General features: G+C 23.3%; 1 protein-coding gene across 1 annotated transcript in view; it reads right to left on the bottom strand.

Moving 5' to 3' along the window:
* Positions 1-13,162, bottom strand: part of LOC105368147 (uncharacterized) — a 41,289-nt gene extending 28,127 nt beyond the window's left edge. Inside the window, exon 1 of the mRNA XM_011507086.1 lies at positions 13,012-13,162. The gene's annotated coding sequence lies outside the window, so the exon portion shown is untranslated. The remainder of the gene's footprint in view (positions 1-13,011) is intronic.
* Positions 13,163-22,825: the final 9,663 nt, after the last annotated feature.

The following is a 22,825-nucleotide window of genomic DNA, read 5'->3' on the forward strand; positions in this document are numbered from 1 at the left end:
AATGTTTCGTGATTTATTTAATTATTTCATTTATTATAAATGAAATTTGGATATTCAATTGTTTATGAATTGAAAAGAAAAAAAAATATATTGGTAAAGTACATTTAGTTTTTTTAATATATGTTTACTTATATCCATGCATGTATAAAAATAAATAAATTGAAACGATTATTTATAAACGACCAGATAAAAATAAAAGATAAAATATTTACTTATACGTACGATTTAGTGCCATAATTTATTTTCTTTTAATATTTGAAAATAAATACGATTCTACAATTGTTTTTAAATATTGTGAAACGCTTATTAGAAAATATATAAGAGAATATTTTTTAAGGGAATTTCAAGAAGGATCGTGCTGATACTGTTTATTTCGTATATCTTAAACGCCTGGAAAGAAAGACAATACTACAAAGAATATGTGTTTTAAAAACTTCAAAGAATGCACTTTTCATAAAGAAAAGGAAGTTTTAGTTTTTCCAAACAGTTAAAACGGAGCAGATTCTCAGATCCTACGCTTAAATTAAGTTTTGGAATATATTATACAATTTATTATAATGATTTATTTAAAATATAATGAGTACTTGAATTACAATATTCTATCGTATAAATTTTGTATATTTGTTTGTATCAATTTTATTCTACACATGATTTTTTATTAAATGCAATTCTAATTAAATATTTGAATAATTTCGTTCATAATTATACAGATAATTTAGATATATTTTTCTTTATTAAAAATTTATTTAAATATTAATTATTTTTAATAGTATTAGAAGTCAAAGTACAAGCAATAGGATTAAAAGTTAAAAAAAAAATAATTTTTTTTATAAGCTGGAGTTGTTCTATTAACTGAAATTGTATATTTCGTACAAATAATGTATAAAGCATAATTGTGGTAGTTAAATTATTGTGAAACAGTATATTTATTATATGTAACTCCTCTCTAATAATAATAATAATAATAATAATAATAATAATAATAATAATAATAACAACAGCCAGACTTTTAACAATAAATGGCATTTTAAAGGCTGTTTTATAATATCGTACAGTCATTTATAATGTAAAGATATAATGAATAATTCAATTACCATAATGTTAATCTCTAATCACATATGTATATATATATATATATATATATATATATATGTATATATATATATATATATATATATATATATATATATATATATATATATATACGTTAATTTTTAGTTTTGGATACATTCAGCAATTCTATAGACAGAAGATTAAACCTATGTCTTTTATATAGATATACATGGCTGAGTGACCGCATGGTTGTTCATACGTTGAAAGGATGGCGTCGATATTTCTATATGTATGCGAAGATAAAGCAGTTCAAGTTGAATTCGAACTTTAATGTCAGTATTACATGTATACAATAAAAACATTTATCCGCATTACACATTTATTATTCTTTTATATTCAAAATTAACTCATACAATTTATGAGAATGAAAAGACAATTTTTATTTTATTTATTCAGCAATGAGATAAAAATTAATTCATCAAGTCTAAAAGACTAATGAATCCTAATAGTAGGAAAATGAATTTGTATACATAATACTATAATTTCATATGTATAAAAGAATTAATATTTTACATAATTTCATGTTAAAAATCGGTATATTTCATTTTCACAAATATTAATTATAGTAAAATTTCTACTTTTATTTAAAGAACAATTATTTACGTAAGTATAATATCTGAAACTCATTTTACAAATAATTTATGATAATAGAAAATAAAAAAAGTTTTAGAACATGAAAAGTTTATGCTTAGTTTTAGATTTGTATGAAATTTAACTATAATATTTTGCTTTCAAGATGCTCGCATGGAAAGCATACAAATAAGTTCCTCTTGTAATTATAGATCTTTTCTTTGAATTTAGAACTCACTTACTTAATAACTAATTTTATGTTGATATCATTTGCTATTTGTATATTTTCAATTTGATTTAATCGAGAAGTATTTTGGTAATTTATAATAGAATAAAAATTTCATCAAAGAGTGAAGTTTCACAATACCAGTGGCCGTAAATGCAATATACACATACGTTTATATAAGTATATTGATAATTAATAATTGTAGTTATACATTTATTAACAGACATAATCATGATATCTTATTGAAATACATATGCATTAATAATTATTCTATAGATATTATTTTAATTTAATCGGAATTATCACTAATTATAAGAATATATGCATAAAGTATATTATTTGATGAATACTATTCTTTTTCTTTTTTGTAGAAACTAATAAATATTAATTTTATAAGAATACTTTTATATCGTATTAAATCATTTATGTAGCTTTATTAATAATTTTGAAAAGCAGTGTCATTAACATCATAAAAATATTTAAAATTTTGCTTATCTACATAATAAGGGAGACAATCAGAAGTATAAAATTCTTATTATTAAATTCTTATTAACCGGAAAATTATTCAAGTAATACAATTTGGAAAAATATAGAGCAAATGTATAGAATGTAGGCCGCTTTAAAATACAGAGTCATTGTCTATCACTGTGTAAGTGCTCCGTTCTATTTGTGTCATATATATATATAGCATACATAACTACTTAAAGCTTATCTCTAGTTGAGTTCAAGCTGATCTCTTTCCAGTTGAGTAACATTAAAGCCATTATTTGTACATAATTTTTTCAAATAAATGTTAGTTTCATTTTTTTCAAAAAGACAGTTTACATTATTTTTAATGATAATTTTATCTTATTACACTTTCTACAAGTATTTTAATAAAATAAAAAGATTTCTACCAACATTTAAAGGATAATATTTGAATTACTGGTTAAAATTATTGAGGAAAATTTTGAATTAAAACTTTCTCGTATATATAATTAATAACTCATAAGTTATGTAAAACACGATTGATTTAAATAATAGAGAAACAAAATATTTTTAATTTAGTCTTATATAAACTTTGAATGTAATTGAATAATAAGTTCAAAATAGTATACTTTTTATATATTTTTATATATTTTACATTACATTGTGATAAATATAATGAAACTTTAAGTAACGGAAGCACACAATAATTGTATGATAATTATAATGTGAAGTAAAATTTAATTCCAGAATTTGAAATAATGTTGAAGAAATATTATAAAAAAAACCTATTCGAATTTCAGTAATTTACAAAATTTTATACAGATAAAAACATAAAGCACAAAAATATATATAAATATTACGTAGAATATTTTAATCTAATTATAAATGGATCACAAAGTCACACACACACACACACACACACACACACACACGCATGTGTATATGTATATATATATATATATATATATGTATATATATATATATATGTGTGTGTATATGTGTATGTGTATGTATGTATGTAAAATTTATAAATAAATTATAGATTTTAAAAATTTATCTCATCATTTATGCAATACATAAATTTTTTATTTCTTTTCACCTAAGCTTCTATGTAGTAATCTGATTTTTATTTTATAAATGTAAAACTCGCAGCTATATTCACCAGTGGGTCTGATTTTTAAAAAATTTTCTTTCTTCTTTATTTAATATCTGTCATATTTTTGTTTTGTTGTTTGAGCGACATGTATCAAAAACACATATAGAAATACATACAAAAACATATATAGAAACTATAAGTCAAATGTTTTATGATATACACTTATGCTTATGATGTACACAAGTAATAATACTATTTTAAGTTTAATAAAATAAATGTTATAAAAATCACTTGAATAAATTATAATGTTTATAATAAATATGAAGTTACTTATGAAATAACATTTATTTTAAAATATAAAATTATATAAATAATTTATTTTTCACATTTAGTAATTTTCAATATTCTTTCGAATTAATATAAACATTTTTATATCGAATACATTGTGAAATTAAAACATTTTTTTCTTATTAAAATCTGTTATTATGAAATTAAATATTTTCAGAAAATTATTTATTGTTTAATGCAATTCAATATTAAACAAATTTTATTGCATTTGAAATTTTGCGTATATTATTCAATTTACTTAGACAAATTGAATAAATAAAATATACATATTTGATCATAATTTAAAGTGATTATAATTTAAGAGCATATTGGTATATTAATGTGTATGTATTATATTTATCATTGTAATATGAATTCAAAATTATGAAATAATTCATTTGTGTGGGACCATGCAGAAATATTATAAAACCTTATAAAATCTACATATTCCAAGATTTAAAAATATTTTCAAATATATTTTTACGAATATCGTAGTCAAATGAACAACAAAATATATAATATTATAATGTATTCAACAGTGACGTATTTTAGTGTGGTTAAGTCGAGTCTCATGTTTTCGAGAAGAAGTCAGATTTAAAAACATTCGAGTAATGCTCTTTCATTTCAATGTTGAAGGAATACTTCATCGAACAATGTGCCAAGCTATGGTTAAACTTTAATACGAAGTATAGGAATATATAGGACATATTACGTGGAAGAATAGATGAAATCATTAGCGCTTTCTGCGAGAAGTTTTTTTTATCCATTTTATATTTGAATTTATGTAAAATATTACTCGCAAATTTTTCTCTAATAAGACTTTTAAGCTCTAATTAATGTAATTTAATCAAAAGTTTATTAATATTTGTTATTATTATTATTATTATTATTATTATTATTATTATTATTATTATTATTATTATTATTATTATTATTATTATTATGTCTTGATAAGATTTGCAAATGAAAGTAAAGGCTTTTTCTTGTAATTCCAAAAATTGAGAATCGAATGCTTTTAATTGAAAGTTATACTGTTGAATTAATTGTAACTTATATGTTACAGAATATTGAGTATTAAATATTAAATATTAAGTATTATATATGATGATATTTAAATGACTTTAGTAATAGAAAGAAAGTTAATTTGATTTAAAAATTTAGAAAAAAAAAGTTATGATTGATTTATGCTTGAAAATTGATTGAGTAAAAAATAATGCAATATATTAGAATTCGATGCTGTAATTGTATGAAAATATTCTATCAAAAATACTTTTTAGCTTAATTAAAGTAAAACTTGATAAGCTTTCTGAAATATATTACAAAGTTTTCACCTCTGTTAATAATATTCATAAGTTAAATTTAACTGTATCAGAAGTTTCTATTAAAAAAGAAATCTTTAATACCTAAATTACTTGTCCTACCTATTAAGGAACTTCGTACATTATTTCATTTTGTAACAGAGACGTAGAGGCCACATTAAGCAACTTCGTTTATTCTCTTGACATGAAGTAGCAACAAGCCGATGTTTGTATTTCCTTTGTTCGTTATTATATTTGAATATTATAACATTGTGCCTATTGATATATTTTACTATTTTTAGTTCTTCTAGTGCCTTTTTTAATTAAATTTGTATTTAGAATACATTTATTTAAATTGCGCGCCCGTAAAAAATAATTAAACAAGTTTTCCCTAATTGTTACTTCAATTAATAAGAGAAAATGATGAAATTATTTCTGAATCTATTTTTCTTGATATTAAAATTGATAATAAAGTTTTAAAATTTTTTAAAAATATAAAGTTGCTTAAAAAAATTAATTTTTATTTTTGATGCAGACATTTAATATGATGGATAATAGAAATTATTAAAAGGCTTAACAGAAAATCCGTCCTTTTGATATAAAATTATATTAAGAAAAAATTTCATCATTTTGAAAAAAAATTGATTCATGAATATTATAAAAATTTGACGTTAAATGCAATAATTTAATTAAACAAAAATGTACCTTTATATATATATATATATATATATATATATATATATATATGTATATATATATATATATATATATTATAAAATATAATAATCATTTTTTAAACAATTTATAATTCATATATATGATTTTTTTATATCATATAATTATATTTAAATTAAATGGAAATAGATATTTTCCTAAATTTAGAGTACTCAACGTGAAAACTTTCATTCGTTAAAGATTACACAAAAGAGTTAATTATGCTTATATATATCTTCAACGAAATATTCAGTTAAAAATCTCGATTATTTCGTTTGTTTTGCCTCTCCTTTCTAATTCTCTCAGAATTTTCGAATAGATTATATCAGCTATACACCTATCGATCATGAGTCGTACTGATTTCGTTAAATATTATTTCAGCCCTTCTCTATTTCTTCGCAATAAACTTCATGTTAATTTCCACTCTATGTCATTATCTCTGTTTAAATTTTTTAAAAAGTTCAGCAATTTAACAAGACTCGTTATTCATCATCAATTGTTGAGGTTACTGTGGTGGACCTGAGTAAATTAGAAGTTCTAACATCCTATTGTAATTGCTATATCAATTTGTTTTAATGCATTATATGTTAAACGAAGTTTTTTCTTAATTACAATTTTGCTTAGGAATTTGTTTTCTAATAATTTTTAATAATTTTTTGTTATATAATGCATTGTAATATCATAGAAATATATAAAAATCATGCTTCTTCATCCAATTAATCATATACATTTTAAATTACAACGAATATGATTCTTTTAATATGAAAAAATCTTTTTAAGATATATTCTTCCAAAGAAAAGTGAATTGAATAAACACGAGAAAAATAACTGTTAAAATCAAAGTCAATAAAACTTATCTAACAATAAGAGTTCGGTTAAAAACATATAATGGATGGGAAATTCTCAATTACAACTTTCATTAACAAAATATCCACAAATTCCACAAAGAGAAATTAAAATTATTATTATGTTTCATCAATTCTATAAATAAATAAATTAATGTACTATAAAATATAAATATTAATAATTTGTTAACAATGTGAATATGAAATTATTAAATAATACAAAATTTAAATATGTAAATATTGATTAAATATTGGTATAAATATGCATATAGGTGTCCATTAGTAATATATTATTAAAAGTGAAACGAAAGAAAATTTAACATTTTAAAATACATATAATATATACTACGTAAGTAGGATAAAAAAAAAATAGGTTAAGAAATTAGTCAAATGGGAAAAGTGAAACATCAAAGAAATAAAGCAGACAAATAATCAGGGAAAAATAAAAGGTATTGCTAACAATATTGAGAAAAATGAAAACAATGAGTAATTAAAATTAAAAAACAATAACTACATTTACAGTAATTGAGAAAAAATTATTTATGAAAAATTTTGCTAATAAAAAAAATTAATATCATGATTAGAGAGTTAAGATATGAAGTAACTTTATGAACATTTTAACAAAGTAAAATATTGAAGTACAATAATTTACAAATATTTCAAAATAAACGTAAGAAAAATATTAAAATAGGAATTAAGCTGATTATTAATTGAATAAATTTTAAAGAAAGAAAAAAGCTAATAATTATTCAAAGAAATTTTGTGAGCACTATGAAAAATGCAAGAAAAATAATTGAAACTACTAAATGTTTTGAACAAGAACCTTTATAATGAAAAAAGTTAAACAAATTAAACAAATTATAATATAAAAATATAAAATAAATTAAAGTTTAAAATTTTTATTAAAATGCAATTAAACCCTAAACTTTAAAGAAAAATAATTCGAATAATTAAAATAATACAAATGAAAAGAATTTAAATAAAAAAATAATAAATAATAAAGCTTACAACATATAAATTAGGGTATAGCAGATTTAGAAATGTAATAAAAAACAGTCTAAGTAAAATATTTTTAACATTGAAGATATAGAGATAGTGTGAAGTTTAAAAATCTTTATATCAAGTTATGTAATCGAAACTAATAAGACAATATAATTGAATATAATAAGTATAAAAATATTTAAAATAGTAATTACATGACAAATAAATTATAAAAAAATTGCAGCAAACAAATGAAATAAACTGATTATAACAGAGATTATAAGTAAAGTGTATAAAGACAAGAGTTTTTAACATTTAAAAGAAAATTAGCAATTAAAAGAGGAATAATTTAAGTAAAAAAGTTTAGCAAAGTTGCACTTAGTAAGTTTATTTTGTTCACCATAGTGGACTTGTAAAAAGAGTAAAGAAATGATAATATTAATAATGATTATCATTAAAAAAAATTATTCAACCAATTATAAAAGAAACTAGGTTCAATAGGATAAATAGTAAAAGAGAAAAAAATAGTAGAAATACTAAAAAAGAAGGTAATATTTAAAGTAAAATCATTTTACTATTAAAAAAAATTTCAGTAAAGGATTTAATTTACGTAGAGGAAAAACGTCAAGTATTCAGTAGGGACTCCTGGTACACAAAAACATCTATCGAATAGAAAAAATGTTAGTCAATACCAAAATTTTGGCATTGAATCGCTAGACAAAGTATGAAAATCAATTTGAAACAAACGTATGAATAGAAGAAACGAAGTTAACAAATACCGATTAAATAAAAGTTTTATTATGTTTAAATTATGCAAACGATAAAAACAATTAGGCAAATATAATAAAAATGACATATTTATGATATAAACAAAAACGTGAAACAAATAAAAGCATAAATAAAGATTTTTCAATGTTTACACATAAAACAAAATTTTTCATTTTTATTTCATCAATTATAAGATTTTATAACTGTTCATTGTTATAATACAAGATATAATTATAAGTAAGAGCTCATAATAATAATTATCATTATATAATATTAGTTTGTTTTCTATTTTTTTGTAATTTTAAATGTATACGCGTATAGAGCACCAATGTTGAATGTGTATTTTTCTATTTATAATAATCAATGTTACATTGCGGATATTTCATATCTTTTCTATACAACATCTACAAACTCAATACATCATTGTTTACTAAGTAAGGTCAATATTTAAAAATTTCAAATTATTATATATCACTTCATATTATACGAGAGTATATTTATATTATATATAAATAAAAATTAAATACAAATAATATTAATGTAATTTAGAAACATATGTATTACCATAAGTACATTTATCCGTATATATAAATTGATATTTGTAATTGGAATATATATATTTGTAATTTTTAATAATAATAATAGAATAGTTTAATAATAATAATAGTTGGAAATTATCGTATTTTCGTATAAATTTTACTTTCAGCCCTAAGTAGTTATATTTCATTTTATGTTAGTGTATATATCTACAATTATTTTTCAATTTATAAAATGCTATTTTTATTAAATTTTGTTGCTTATGCAATGTACGTTTTAATTGATTTACACCTTTTCTATAATTCTATCTGAATATAATCAATAACTAAAGTAAAGTTAATTATTACTTTGAAATATTACAATTTTATGAATTTTAACTGATTAAACATTAATCTCCATAATTCGTAATTCGTAATTCGTAATTACAAGTGTATTATAGTTTTGAAATTATTCATTAGCTTGGAAAAAATTCTACCACATTAAAAACTGTTTCTCAATTATTTTACTTATTTATGGAATTTCATAATTTATAGTTTGCAAAGTCATAGATAGTAACAAACGTATAGTTTCTAAACATATTTATATAAAAAAAAAAAAAAAAAAAAAAAAAAAAAACAACAACAACAACAACAACAACAACAACACACACACACACATGCACATACACAAACATTTATATTTCAATAGTTGAACACCTTTTAAAATTGTTTCAAATAGGTTTTATAACAATTTCATGCAAAAATAATTACACCGATCGATTGTAAAAAAAATAATGATATAGTGAGTAATCATACTCACTATTTCTATGAATCATACAATAACGTAACCTGTTAAATAAATAAACGCTATATTGATAATTTTCGTAATTAATTTGCCAAGTCTTGAGAAGAGATTTTAAAAAAGAAAGTATAATTATTGGAAGATCGAGCCCTATGTTTAAAATTAAAGTTATGTTTAAAATTTACTGTACTTTTATATAAATATATTTTTAAAAATTTTTATAAATTTAAACAATCGCTTCTAATGTTAAATCTTATTCAAATAAATCTTATAACACGAGCGATTTATTAATATAGAATTATTATGTCAATTATAATTCTATTCCTACAGTACATTCATGTCTTGTTGAAATAAATAAATTCGGGAAGACAAATTTTTTATAATTAAATATAAAGAATTTAATATAAAAATGGTAAACAAAGGTTATCATCTATGTGTATAGCAATACGTTGACCTAAATTCAAGTTTTACTACTGTTCATTATATTTTATATACTCACACAATAAATTTATTGTTTGCTTATTTATTTTAAAGCAAATTTCTTATTCAATATAAAATACTAATTTAAAAAATGTACCAATATAATATTATGTTAAATAGCTATTGGGAACATTATTTGTTGTAATAATTATATTTTACCATCTTTAAATAAAAAATATCATGGATGCAATTCTGATATGATAAGAAAATAAAAGAAAAATTAGTCGATATGAATGTAAATAATGATATATATGTAAAATTATGCTAATAGTTGTAAAATATTTTTAAAAATTCATTATATTAAATTTTGAAATCCTTGATATTTCAACTTATTCAAAGTTTAAAAATGTAAATTTTGTCATGACTCCAGTAAATACTAAACTTTTAAAAATTACAAATTTTGATAAGTTTTATACGGATTTGCTTGTTTAATTATTATTGCTCGTGACAGAAAAAATAAGATGTATTTCATACATTACGTAGTAATTTTACTTAATTACGAATTGATAACATTTATACTTCACTACGTCCAAAACATGTGAATAGTTATATTTTTTAAAAAGTAATCACAAAATCAATAAATCATAAAAAATAGAATATTTTATTTTCGTTCAGTTTGAAGATGTTTGTAACTTTCAAAATTGAAAAAAAAACAAAAAAAACAACAAATGAACCACTTAATTTATTTTACATTAATATTTCATTTAAAAACTATATCTGTCAAAGATTACACACGTATCTTAAAATTATCTGTTAGTTTTCCTTAAACGATTCCTGTTAAAAGTTATATATATATATATATATATCATAAGTTATTAAAATTAATCAAAATTTACAACGCGTTGTTCTTCTAATGAAAATATACGACCAAAATTTTGTACGCATCTTCGTATTCATCTCAATATTAATGAAAAGAAATCAGTGTAAATAGTGTAAAAAAATATACAAATAGATAAAACACTTAATTATTTATATTTCCTACTTCATTTGTACTTCATTCATAATGAATAAACATAGGTTTTTATAATATTAAAATTTGCAGATTATCGTTGATAACAAAATAATATTATTGCTTTTATAATTACCATTACTAACTTATCCATTTGTAAGTCTATATTTGTTTTTTTATCATTAAGTTCTTTCAATCAAAATTTTTAATAATCGTAAATCCATTTACGAAATTCTATTTTGTCTAGCAATGATATTTTAGTAATTTAAAATGAATAAAGGTATACTATTTTAATTAGTAATTTTGTAAAAATATCACGTTCATTATTTTATGATACTATATTATTAATTTGTTTGATATATTTGTTTTCTTGACCTATTAAACTGAGTGATTAAAGTTTTCTTTTCAAATAATTGTTTTAATTGAAATTTCTATTTAATAAATAATTTTTTTGTAAGTGCCAATCAATTTTATAATAAAATGCATTTATAATGCGACTATGATTAGATTAAATGGATTTTCCGTGTATACTTATCCACACACACACACGCACGCACACACGCACGCACGCACACGCACACGCACACACACAGAGAGAGAAATACACACGTATATGCAAACAGACAGACGGACAGGCAGACAGAGAGATATTAGATGCAATTTGTTTTTTATTATTCAACATATATCGATGATCGTAATTTTTAGTAATTAAGTATTTCAATAGGAAAAACATATCTATATAGTATTATTCGTTAGTATTACTTTATTTCTTATTATATTCTGGCTCTATTATATAACGTCTCATTATTCTGTATTATAAATTTGCAATTTTTTAACAAAATCATCTATAAATAAAGAAAATAAAATACTAAATGTTGAAACTTAACAAATATATATATATATACATATATATATATATATATACATATTCTTTTAGATATCTCTTTTGTAGCCTAAGTTAATGTCAAAGTAAATTATATATTTATATTATTTACAAATGCAGTAGCTATTTCGCTAATGTTTTTCGTTTTGATTATTAAATTTCTTTATTCAATGTTCTTCCTCAAAGTACCAGCAATGCATTAAAAAATTTAAAAATATTTGTATTTACGTATTTGTACATACGTTTGTATAAGTTGAAGCTTATAATATTGTAAAAAAAAATTCTTTCTTAAATTTATGTACCAATCATGCATAAAATTACCTTTGATCATTTGAACGAATAATTTAATTTATTTAAAAAATTTCTGAAATAATGTGCACATACATTGGCGAACATGGATAAGTTGCCGTTAATGATAATTAATTAACATTACATAAAAGTAGCGCAGTCGTTGCGTAATATGCATCACGAACAAAACATTATCGATAAATTAGAAATGAAAATTTTCATGTCAATAAATATAAGGAGTAAAATGCATTGAAAATGGTGTGAATGAAAATCTATATAAAATCATAAATTTTAAGCTATATTTTTGAAAGGAAAAAACTTTAGATTTATACCGGAATCCCAGGAGATATTATCGGAAACCTGTGTTCCAGCATCCACATAACTTACAGACTTATATATCCCTACTTCCTAACTCTATGCGGCTGAAAGATTAATAACCAAGCCAATTACACATTATTCAAGCAAAAACTCGCTCTTCTTGAGCATCGCTAAGAATCCTAATGAGAATAGAAGTAATATTAAAATCCCTAATCCACCGCACAACAATCTCACGAAATAATTCTCGCGCATTAGCATCGCACAATTCGGCCTTACTTGGTATATCAAACAAGCACAAAGAAGCTAAGAAACGTCGACCAAAGGAAACGACCAAAAAAATTAAGAATAACAAGCACCATGAGGCACTCACGACAAACGCACTGCTAGCACTGTTTGAAATGCAGCATCTGGCGCAGACTCGTCTTCGTCGGCTCATCCTCACAGACAACGGGGCTGAGGACGATTCGGCTCCGGCGCTGCCTCGCGTCGCCTCGCGATCCACTGACGCGCCGCACAGGACGTACACGCGACCATGACGAGACGCCGAGCTGTTCGGGACGAAGAAAGACAAAGAGGGCGAGCGCGTTCGAGAGGGGCGAGGGGGATGGCGGCGGGGCGGCGGGGCGGCGGGGCGGCGGGGCGGCGGAGCGGCGGCGGGGGTAGTGAGTGAGTAGAGAGTAGAGAGTAGAGAGTAGAGAGTAGAGTTAGAGAGATAGATAGATAGATAGATAGATAGATAGATAGATAGATAGAGATAGAGATAGAGATAGAGATATAGAGAGATAGAGAGCGGGAGAGCGAGCGACGGCGTGAGAGAGAGTGCGAAGAGAGGAGGGCCGTGGCAGCCCTGAGGACCGGTCGGGGCCGACTGCCGCTCCTGCTGGTATACGCGACTCGCCAGAGCGGCGCCCCCGTCAGACTCCCTCTTGACGCCACCCCCTAGTCGCCAACCTGCCTCGTACAAATTCACCCCACTCGACTGCTCGATGTGCGAGGGATACGAGCCTTCGAGAAAACGTCACCCGCCTGCACGCATTCGCGCCTTTCTCTCCTTTCACGCGCGCTTTTCCTCGACACCACGAGCGAATCTAAGGGGCTTCCCTACCTCCTCTCCTTTACCGATCCTTGTCTTTCCTCCTTCTATCACCTGCGTTTACCCGAATATCGAATATTTTCCCGTTCCCCAGACAATCGTCATTCACGATCATTTATCACCCCTCAACGGCTTCAACTAAATCATCCGATCCTCATTAATGTCCTTACTTTGCAGTTTCTCTTCACTTTTTTATTCATGGACAATTATACAAGAATCCGTGATTGGAATAAGAAATTAAGCATCAGCGCGTCAAGCTTTCCTTAACATAGCTTTTTCTCATTTCATCAAATGAACGATTTTGTGCGGTTAAGAGTCGTAGGATTTGTAAAACGACATTACAACTTTATTCGACTGGCAACTCCGAGCCCATTAATTACAATTAACCAGTGATATATTATTGCAAAAATATAACTAACTGAATTGCAAACTTGTATGGCGTGCTTCGGTGTAACATTAATGCGATTATATTTGGATGTACAAAGTGAACGATTCCTCGATATCATATTCTTCATATTATTGCATTCTTATGTGACATTATTTTCTTAAATTATTTTCTGAATAAAATTCTACGTAAATTATATTTTTATAAATATTATAGAAAATTTGTTTAATATGCGATGCGTTAGGTATTAACTATACATTAGATGCCGAAACTCTTTGAGCATACTTTGAAAGTAAATCGAGAAAGAGAATTTTTTGTTTATAGCACAATTAATTAAATAAATATAATGGAATATGATTATTTATTAATGTTAAGTATTTATTATTATATGATACACAAAATTGTAATAATGTGTTTTTTTTTTGTTTTTTTTTTTTTGTTTTTTGTCAAACATTATTAGATTTATCATAATAAATGCATTGAGAATAGCATTGCAAGCTAACATTACCAGATATAATTATCAAATAACATTATATATATGTTAAATCAAGCAAACCGAAGGAATATACGTGTTTGTGTGTGTGTGTGTGTGCGCGCGCCTATGTTTTCGAGCGCGTGAAATTTTGTATGATTATTTAAAATAATTTTTATATCAGTTTGTGTGAGTAATATAATTTTCAATAATATATTTTTATAATAAAAAGGCGATTTTTTATTTTATAATAAGATATTCTTTTATATAAATCTATGAATCTAGTTTATCATAATGAATATGAAATTATTCTTTGTAATTCGTATAAATTTAATTTTTATACAATTGCGTTTATTAAAGGGACAATAGTTTTAAGATTAATATAATTCATTGGATATTTTTTAATCAAAATCTTAAATATTATTTATTATACACTAAAATTAAATACTCATATATATATATATGAAAAAGTTTGCAGGAGAAGTAATAAATTACATTTTTAATACATTTAAAAATATCTTTATAAAATAAATAATTTTAGATTTTTTTTTTGATTCGTATTTCAAATACAATATCGAATAGAATTTTCACTGATCTGAATAAAATTCAATATTTTTTCGATAACTATGTATATATGAATATATTTTTAAAATATTATTTTCTACTTACTTTAGTTATTTACTTTGAATTATTAAATTATAAAAATCTCTTTGAAAAATGGAAATTTTTATTTATAATTAAATGATAAGTATACTTATCATTTAATCATATTCGGTCTTCATAATTTTAAATAGAATAAATTTTCTTAATGTTCATAAAAAATTAAAATAGAGTTTAGATTATATTTTCATTTATACACATAGTAGTACCAATAAATATGAGGTAAGTAATATTATTAGCGAATTTTCTTTTAAACATTTGACTAAATATATAGTTCTGAGAAATTTAAATAATATTTGAAAAATATTAAAATTATATGAATTTTATTTTTTATGAGGATATTTTAAAATGTATCTAGTGATTGATTCTTTTTTGTATCTTGATGTGACGTCTTCGATTAAAAATCTTAATTATGCTTAATTTAAATATGATATTGACGCTTATTATTTAAGGTCTTTTATCCTGGTTAGCTCAATTTTAACATCTAAGCTAGATTCTATCGACTGGGTTAACTCTCTTCGACTTATGTATAAATTTTAGATTTCCCATGACCGTTTCAAAAACTGTAATTTCTTTTAACGTTTGAAAAAAAAAGACTTCTATACTTAACTAATAAATTGTTAGGTTCGAAAGTCTGTAAGTGTTTTCCATACCAAAGTTGTTTACACATGCAGTTAATAGTGGTGCTAATTACAAAATTATTTTTGCTACTTCAGCTACTTTAGGTGATTAAAATACTAGTTCAACTGAAGAGTAATGCCACTTGCAAATAGAAGTGGTAATTCTGTAAATTACTCTTTTACTAGTTACTTAATCTATTGTTCCGAGTTGACTTTTCTGTATGAAAGAGAGTAGTGGTGTAAACAGGATAGAAAACTTAATATTAAATTTCACCTCATTATACGATCAATTATAGTTATACTAAGGTATATACATATATATATATATATATATAATTACTGTAATGTATCAAATGTAATATATCAAATGTATATGTAGATGAGAGAATTGTTGCTCAAAGAGAAAGAGGATTTACTGTAGATTAGGTTTGAAATCGTTTTGGTACAAAATTAGTTCAAGTTGCAATACTTGTCTGATCAATACTTCTTCAATGATTTTTTCTTTTGTACTCAGCGGATAGTATCACCTTAACGGATGTTGCCCTTGGCAGCGCAATTGAATAGTCAACATTGCTCAATCCATACAAGTTGATTAAAAATTTATTCAGTAATATATTTATATTAATGATAATAATAAATCTGACATATTGTCATATAGATTTATAATATAGTTTATAATACAAATTTCCAAATCTTTTCCATGCTTATGTAGTTTTAATATTTTTATTCCATACAAAATGATGTAGAAATGATTTATCTCATATACGATATGTTTGTTAGTTATAGAAAAAAATGTTCCAACGTATTTTTAACACTCATATTTTTTGTAATAAAATGATATCTTTAAATAGCTTAGTGAAGAAAAGTAATAATTGTAATTATATTTTGTAATTTTCATATGTATTTGTATAAAAATTACACTATCCACGTTTTTATCAATATGTCTTCATTTGTTCTTGAAATATTGTCGTATACCTTTATTTTCGAATTATTGAATAAATAATAAAATATTTGTTATGTAAATAAATGTTGAATTGAAAGGGTATGAAATTGTATTAAATTAAATAATTATTTAAAAAGTTTTAAAAGTAATAAATTCTTATAATAAATATGAGTAGATGATCAGTAATATACAACTTTTGTTTCGGAGAAATAAATTTTGTTTTTAACGTAATATTTACAAAATTTTATTACATTAAGTATATTCATTTGTACTTATAACTAAAAAGTTTAGGAATTCAATTAGATTATTTATAGTAATAAACTTTTCTTTCGATGAGCAGTTTTATTGTATATTCATGGAGTGAATTTTCAACAAATAATACAGAAATAGCAAAAATTTCACCGTTCAAAGAAATATTAAAAAAGCAGAAAAAAAGCAAACACCCATATAAAAATATAGAATGAAAGTTACAGAGATGATTTGTTAAAAACCATTTCTACATCCTCTAGTAAAATTTATTACACGTATTCTTATGCGAATTTGCCAGGTGTTTTTTTTTTTTTTTAATAAGTACTCAAACACCGTTATAAAATTTTACTATTTTTGAATAAATAATATAAAAAAATACTTATAGTATAAATAACAAAAAATAGAAAATTAATTGTAAAACAGTTGTTTTTAGGTTAAAATTTTTAAAAAATATACGAAACAATTTTAAAATGTTATTTGCCGTTATAGTTTTACCTCAAGCTTCAAAAAAGATAAATTGTATCCAATAAAACTTTCATATGACAATATTTATCTTTATTTTTTTTTTAATTCCGGCATGTATTTTTAAATTAATATTTTATGATATTTGCAGTTTTCATAGTTACATATACTAATAATCAATATTTATTATTAATATGTTAATTGGTATATTGTATATTATATAAACTAATTATTTAATTGAATTTAACTAATTATCAATTATAATCAAAACACCACTGTTATAAACACACAGATAGGAAGTTTAAATAGTTTTTAAATTTCAAGATTTTTTAATATTATATTGTGCAATAAGTTTCGTTAATTAGCGATCTAATAAAGATTAATGTTCGCTAAAGTTCTTATATATTTTATAATTAATATTAAACAACTCATTCTAATAAATTAAAATATTGATTATTATTTGAAATATAAATTAGAAAATAAATATTTTGATATTTCTATTAACTATCAATTTTAAATTAAAATACTATTTATATGAATATTTTATTATGCCTCGTGTATCGATAAGAAAATATGAAAATATGCAAAGAAGGAAATTGAAATATGAGGTTGAAGAAACAGTATATGTACATTTTATACAATAGCCATAAATACAATATTTTTAGCATCTGTGTGACGGGTTATGTCGACATTATTTTAAAAACTTAAATCGTACGTATTCAACAATAATTTTTTGTATTTATATTTTAAAGGAATATTTGTATATTATTTAATAGTATGAAATTATTGTGCTAAGTTTCATGTAAAGAAAGATTGTTGAAAAAAAATATTAAGAAGGGAATTTCAATTCTTATTGAAAACCGAGGAAGCTTGGAGAGAATAAAAACATAAATGTTAAGAGATTTTTTAAGATATAGCAAGCATCATTAAAGATTTAAAAAATTTAATTTTAATTTTTTTTGTTTATAATAATTTTACATTATTTGTTTTTAAATAACAACATTTTTAAGTATATGACTTCAATAATATTATTTAATCCCGAAATCTAAATTAAAATAATTGTCGTTGTATTTTGTAAAATTTTAATTATTTATTTGTTCTATTTCAAATGAAATGTATTAATAGGAAATAAATACATTTACAAATTATAATGCAAGCATATAATAACAAAATAAACCTTAGACTTTATAAAAACAATAAATTAAAATATGAAGAAGATAGGAAGTAACTAATGAGTGAGAAAATTTGTGCTCGAGCATTTTGCACACGCATATATATATATATATATATATAAATGTATGTATGCATTTGTGTAGATGAGAATTATATGTACAGGGACAAAAAGGAAAAGCTAATGAAAGAGAGGGTGATAAAGCTCTCGTACGAGTATTTGTAAAAGATGGGGTGTCAAAGTAGGAGGATAGGAGGGATGAATGAAGGTAGGGAAATAGCAAGAGAGAGAGAGAGAGAGAGAGAGAGAGAGAGAGAGAAGGAAAAGAGAATGAAAGTGCGAAAGAGAACGGTTTAGTTTAATGCTGAGTGAAATAAGAATGAAAGTGCGAAAGAGAACGGTTTAGTTTAATGCTGAGTGAAATAATCCAAGTACTAGTCAGATGTTGATCGACAGGCTTTGCCGATAATGTATAAAATACTTTCTTCTGTATAAATCTTTCCTTTTTCTTTATCTTTATAGCTACAAATCACTAGCTTTATCACTGATATATAGTTTCATTAAAGATATATATATATATATATATATATATATATATATATATATATCCTTCTAAAACAAATGATTTTTTATTATAAATAAATAGCAAAAATTATTAATAAGGTCGATAATTATTCGTTCAATTATTTATAATTAATTATAAGGAAAAAGCATTAAAAAAATGTTAATAAAGTAAGTAGTATAAAATTCCATTCTTCAATTCCATTTTATATTAAGAAAATTTAGAAACGGGTTTTTAATTATAAAGTACCAATGAAAATTCTAATGTAAATATTATTAAATGGTTTTAATTATTTCATCTTTAAAAATAGTATAAATAGTTTATTTAATAATGTTTTTCAAATATCTGTATCAAATATTTCATCTAACACCATAAAAAAGCTAAATTAAACAATAAGTTTAGCTATTGATCAGGAATATAATTTTTTAATTTTAAGTTCCATAATTAGAGGATATTATAAATAATCCTTAATAGTATAGTAGTCAAAGTAAGTTTTAAAATGCAATAAAAATTTGAGTGCAAAATTCGACATTGGAAATTAACGAAATAATAAAATTCATCAAAAATTTAAAGGAGATGTGGGCATATTTTGCATTATCTCAATATACATATATACAAGGCTCTTAATGCAGTACATATAATATATATATATATATATTATATATAAATTATATCAAATTCGTTCGGTTTATTATTTTTTTATCTTATTTTTTTATCTTATATTTTTATATTTAATTTGAATAAGAAGCTTTGTAACTAACATAACTAAATGAATTTCTATCTGAAATATTTTCGTTTAATAGTTGACATCGCGTTGAACTTTCTTGAATTTGTTAGTCGATTGACTCGGGCGAATATTCAAAAGTCCTGTGGCCTTGGAGTTCCATAACTTTGCGATCAGTTTTTCCTACGTGAGTTGAAAACATTTTCGTACTATCTTCGTGAAAAATCCCTTTCATAGACATTTTCAAATAGGATAAAAGAAAAACCGAGGAAAGAAAAGATAAAAATAAAAGTACAACAGGAAGATAACGAATAAAATGTCGGTTTTAAATTATTGTCACATTTCCTTGAAAGGTTATAAATTTTTCATTAACAATACACAAGCACCTATTGTTGTGATCTTATTTTTATTGATTTAAATAATAGAGACGATAAATAAAACATATTCCGTTTCCTGTTTAAGGATATAATTAACAGACATTGATAAAAAATTATTTTATGCATTTTCTAAGAAATTGAAAATAAAAAAAATATACGTTCTGACGTTATTTCTAATTTTGTTTTGAAATATAAATATTTTTTTTTGTTTGGATTAGTGCACTTGGGATCAAAATATTTTTGAAAGTAGAGTAGAACTTCAATGTTGAATGTTCGAAATATAAAAAAATGCTTTAAGCAATTACTTCTTAAAGGCTTACATATAGGACGCATAACGTAAATTTTGTCGAATAAATTTTTATAGTACTTTAGTTATCCTTACGAGTGTAACATTTCATGCTATGCTTAAGCATAACATTTTTCTAACATATCGGTACAATCGTGTATCGGTACGTGAAGTTCATTATAAAAATACAGTGGCAAAAATGTGTAAACAGCATCTTGATAAAAAAAAAATCACTGTTCCATAAATGCCGGATATGCCGTACATGAGAAGTAAATAATAATAAACAATTCATCGATAACATGAGAATATGGGAGGAAAATGAAGAGAAGGAATATAAGAATGTACATGTAAAAAGAAACATCGAAGCAAAAGGCTTCGTGAGAGAAAAATACTGATGTAGAAGATTCGGAGATAGAGAAAATTGGAGGCTAGGAAAAGAGTAGGAGGAACTTTACAATTTTCTTTTACGATAAATATAGCTTTTATTGCTAATAAAAGTTAAAACAAGTAATTAAAGATACAAAATATCATTAGTGTAATTTATCAAGATAGATAAGTACAATTAACTTTTCGCACCCTTTTATTTGCTATTTATTGATTGAAAGTCTCGAGAATAAAATTCAGTTTATAATTTTATAAAGTTTTTTTTTTAAATATATCTATTATAATTGCATTGTTTAAAATTTAATAAAAAATCAACTAAATAGAAAGTTTCGAATTTTTAGTAATGATTGGACAAAATTAATGATTGCTTATTATTGAGTCAAACTTTTCAGAGCGAAAAATATGTTTTAAAAATTTTAGTGCATTATAATTTGTCACACTTTGTTATAAAATTTTTTATAAAAATCCATTATTTTAAAAGCTTCAAAACGTTATTTAATTGTATTGTGCGCACGCGCACGCACACGCACGCACACGCACACGCACGCACACGCACACGCACACGCACGCACACACGCACGCACACACGCACGGACACACGCACACAAACGCACACACACATATGTATTATGATATTTAATATATTTTAGTATGCATAAAGTATAAATATCTTTAACATAATCATTATCTTTAACGTCCACTAAATTTGTAATATATCTATCTGTATAATATACGAGTAGTAAAATAATATTACAATACACTTGAATTATGTATTTTCTGATTTATACTAGAGAAATTTGTTATTTATGACTTATTTGTAGTGTAAGTAATACTAAAATTTTATATTTCATTTATTATTTATATTTTCATAATATATATATATATATATATATATATATCAATTTATAAAAACAATTTATGATATTACAACTGTATAAATAAGCAGATTCAATATGAAAAAGAATTTCGAGTAATTTTAAAAACCACTTAAATCATTATAAATAAGTACTGTAAGTTATTGTAATTTTATACAAAAATAGTAAATATGCAAACATTTATCAACATCTTTACTATTTGGTGGAAAATATTAATTAATATTGTTTAATAATCAACACGACATATAGAGGAAAGAGCTAACATATACACATACGCACAATTTTTTTAATACTCTTTCTATTAGCATTTATAATTATGAACTTAAATTCTTTATTTATAGTTTTAAAAATATTACTTTTTTTTATTTTTTATTAATTATTATATAATTTCTTAAACCATTATTTTGAGATATCGAAATAAATTTGTTATATTGAATTTTTTTTCTCTATATTGTATGTATCTTGTTTTTAACTAATAAATTATAATATTTTTTAATTATCGCTCAATTATATATAATGAAATATCATGGAATTAAAATTTTTATATTTCATTTTACTGACAAGTTCAATTTCAAACATAAATTTCAAAAGAACTGTAAAATTAATATAGACATATTTTAAAACTAGAAAAAATATAATTTCAATATGCGTGAATACATTCTTTTTATGCATTGAAATATATTAGATTTAATTAATAATCTCAAATGAATATTTGATATTTTTCTGATAAAAAAAAAAAAAAATAGAATTTAAGTTTTGATATGTAATTCTTCCTTTTTATTCTTATTTTTTTTTTTTTTTTTTTTTTTTTTTTTTTTTGTAAAGCTTTAGTCGATTTACTTAAATTTTGCTATTTTATTTCCTTTTACAATTTCTATGATCACAAGGCCTTCAGTAACAGAATCTTATTACAGTCACCGT

Source organism: Ceratosolen solmsi, unplaced genomic scaffold (assembly GCF_000503995.2).
Source record: "Ceratosolen solmsi marchali unplaced genomic scaffold, CerSol_1.0 scaffold10, whole genome shotgun sequence".
In the NCBI taxonomy this organism is placed as follows: domain Eukaryota; kingdom Metazoa; phylum Arthropoda; class Insecta; order Hymenoptera; family Agaonidae; genus Ceratosolen; species Ceratosolen solmsi.